At 43.4% G+C, this 3,597-nt stretch overlaps 1 non-coding gene across 1 annotated transcript; it reads right to left on the bottom strand.

The window, feature by feature from the left end:
• Positions 1-1,162: 1,162 nt before the first annotated feature.
• LOC120266205 lies at positions 1,163-1,269 on the bottom strand. Its single transcript, XR_005538051.1, has one exon. It is a non-coding gene; the product is annotated as a small nucleolar RNA R71 (small nucleolar RNA).
• Positions 1,270-3,597: the final 2,328 nt, after the last annotated feature.

Here is a 3,597-nt window from a genome sequence, read left to right as displayed (position 1 = left end):
AAAGGGTTAGGTCTATAATTAGGAAAAGATTTATCACCTGGAATCCCTAGAGCTTATTGCAACTTTATTCGAGTATGAGGTTGAGAAATTATTTAATCTTTCCTCTGGGACATGAATAGAGTTAGGCATAGTTGACCTTAGATTTGGGACTATGTATGTAAGGATTTCCACGACTCACAATTGCATTGATTAGGAAGCATAATAGAGAGTTCTTGCACGTGAAGCGATTATCCTAGGCGAAGCATCATCCGAGTACCCCATCTTTATCGATTGTCTTACCTCCTCCTTACTTTTGCTCTCTTACATGTTGCTTTTAATTGTTGAGAATTGAATCATTGTCACACTTATCACTGTTGATATTCCACATAGCTAAGAATCGAATTAAGTGTCTTTACTCCCTACTCCTTATGGATTCGATACCCGCTCACCCGAGATTATTACTTCGACAAACCCGTGCACTTGCGGGATATACGCAAGTGGACCTTGTCAACTTTTTGGCGCCGTTGCCGGGGAGCTAGGCGTTTAGAGATACTTTGCACTTTGTTTTCTTAGATATTTCACCACACATTCTAATTCATATCTTCTTACTCTATCATCGTTCTGATTGTCTTTTTTTTTCTTTTTGGTGCAGCTCCAGTTTATGACCCAAGGGAATCCATCAATATTGATTGAAGGAGACCCTGAGCTTGAACGTACACTTAGAAGAAAATGGAAAGAACCTATGCAAGAACAGCATAATCCAGCTTATTTGGAAGTAGAACTATCTGAAAATATGACAGAACAAAATAAGCAACAACAAACACTATCCGATTATGCCAGACCTTTAGTGTTGGGGACACAATCGAGTATTGTGCGTCCCCTAATTACAGCTCAGAACTTCGAGCTAAAGCCGACATTCATCCATATGCTACAGCAGTCCGCACAATTCAACGGTTTGGCCGATGAGGATCCAAACAGTCATATAGAGAGCTTCCTCGAGGTGTGCGACATGCTGAAGATAAATGGTGTGACAGATGATGCCATCAAATTGAGAGCCTTCCCATTTTCCTTAAAGGAGAGAGCAAAGCAGTGGCCACACTCATTACCTAGAGCATCAATCACTACATGGGAGGAGATGGTAGAAGCTTTTCTAGCCCGTTATTTCCCTCCTGGAAAATCAGCAAAGCTTAGGAATGAGATCTCATCCTTTGTGCAGTTGGAATTGGAGTCTCTATTTGAGACATGGGAAAGGTTCAAGGAACTCCTGCAAAAGTGTCCGCAACACGGATTCCTGGAGTGGATGATTGTTCAAACCTTCTACAATGGTTTGAACCGGAGTACAAGGCAACTCTCGGATGCGGCGGCAGGAGGTACCTTAGGTAGCAAGACCCCCGATGAGGCTCGTCAATTGATTGAGGAAATGGGGTTAAATAGCTACCAGTGGAACACTAGGGAGAAGAAAAGGGTGGTCGGTCTCCATGAAATTGATGCGGTTACTTCATTGGTGGCCCAAGTGTAGAGTTTGAGTAAGAAGCTAGATCTTATAGCTTCGAATAGAGTTGCGGCCGTAACCAATTGCACCGGTTATAGTGGAGGACATGCTCTCTCCCATTGCCCAATCGTCATTGGTGATGTTTCTTCAGTTGAGAACATTGACTTTGTAGGTAATGGCATAAGACCTCAAGGGAACCCATACAGCAACAACTACAACTCATGTTGGAAGAATCACCGCAATTTTTCATAGAGTAATCAAGGACCACAGAAGACCATGGGTCATCAGGTTTCCAACAACAACAACAACAAGCCCCTCAAGTGGAAAACAGAATTTTAGGCTTGGAAACCCGAATGACGGATTTGGAGAAGCACTTGGCTAGATTTGTTCAATCGACAAATACAAGGTTTGAATCAGTCGAGGCTACACTTCACAACCACACCGCCTCTTTGCACAACCTTGAAAATCAAGTGGGGCAAATTGCGAAGTCTCTCTCCGGAAGGCCACATGGAAGTTTACCAAGCAACACGGAAACCAATCCTAGAGAACATGTGAAGGCGATCACTTTAAGATGTGGTCGTGAGGTTGAAGGAAGGCTTCCGAGTGTAAAGCCAAAAGAACACGCACCCGAGGTTGAAGAGGTTGAGAAGGGAGCAAACAAAGAGAAAGAGATGGCACCTCCACCTTTCAAGCCAAGAATCCCTTATCCCTCTAGATTGAAGAATGACCAAGGGGATGAACAGTATAAGAAGTTTCTGAGTTTGTTCAAGCAACTCCACATCAACATTCCTTTTGTTGAGGCATTGGCTCAAATGCCTAAATATGCGAAGTTCCTGAAAGACCTATTGACCAACAAGAGGAAATTGGAGGAGAGTGCTTTAGTGGTGCTTGATGCTTCATGCTTGGCAGTGTTGCAAAAGAACATGCCGAACAAGAAGAAAGACCCGGGAAGCTTCATCATTCTGTGTAATATCGGCAACTTAGGTGAGGAAATGGCATTGGCGGATTCAGGGGCGAGCATCAACGTCATGCCATATACTTTCTTCCAAAAGCTAGGCTTGGGTGAGCCTAGGACTACTCGGATGACTTTACAATTGGCGGACCGAACGGTGCGACATCCGAGAGGCATCATTGAAGACGTGCTTGTCAAGGTGGACAAGTACATTTTTCCGGTTGACTTTGTAGTGCTAGATGTCGATAAGGATGCAGATGTACCCTTGATACTTGGGAGACCGTTCTTGCGGACTTCCAAAGCATTGATTGACATGGACGGCGGGGAACTCGCATTGAGAGTTGGAGACGATAAGCTCACATACCGCCTTGCTGAAGCCATGAGGCATTCTCTTGATTTCGATGACACTTTATATTTTCTAGACACTACTGATGAGCTTGTTGATGAATATGTGCAGGAAATGTTCAACCCAAATCCATATGAAGGTTTGTTCGACCAAGAGGAGAGCAATGAAGAAGTAATGATGCTTGGTTTGACTGGAGAGGAAACATCTACCCCGGGGATCTTGAAGAAAATGCTCCGGAAAATGAAGAGGGATCGAAGACGCCACCGAAAACGCTCCAAGACTGTTGGAGACGTAAAGTAGCCAAGGAAGTTGGGCGAACTATTGCTAGGTGGTCAGAAGCCCGATAGTACACACTCTACCCTCAAGAGACTATGCTTATCATGCTTTCAAGCCATGGGTAAGAGGACAACCTTCATTCATGAACCCCCGTGAGATAAGAAAGATACGTCAAGTTTAGTGATGTTAAACAAGTGCTTCTTGGTAGGCAACCCAAGTGTTTACTGTTTTCTTACTTTTTAGTTTAGTTTGTTACATGAATAAACTGTTAAGTGTTGGTGTTTTAATGTTTAGATGTTTGTGCTGCAATTTTATTGTGGGTTTTTCAAATTCATCTTGTGTTTTATGAAGAATTGGCGAAGGTTGGTCATTTGAGTTCAATTTCATGTTTTTATCTGGTAAATTTTGCATACTAGGGCAGGCTCTGAGTGTGTAAACATGTTCCGAATATTTCTGCAGAGCCTGCAGGTTTTTTCTAAGTCATTGAGAGAAAACACACGGGCGTGTAGAATTTCCGCACGCCCGTGGATGTGTACTGTGAGCTCATCCAGA

Source organism: Dioscorea cayenensis, chromosome 1 (genome assembly GCF_009730915.1).
Source record: "Dioscorea cayenensis subsp. rotundata cultivar TDr96_F1 chromosome 1, TDr96_F1_v2_PseudoChromosome.rev07_lg8_w22 25.fasta, whole genome shotgun sequence".
NCBI classification, from domain to species: domain Eukaryota; kingdom Viridiplantae; phylum Streptophyta; class Magnoliopsida; order Dioscoreales; family Dioscoreaceae; genus Dioscorea; species Dioscorea cayenensis.
Note: the sequence above shows the minus strand (reverse complement) of the source record. Positions and strands in the feature narration are given on the sequence as shown.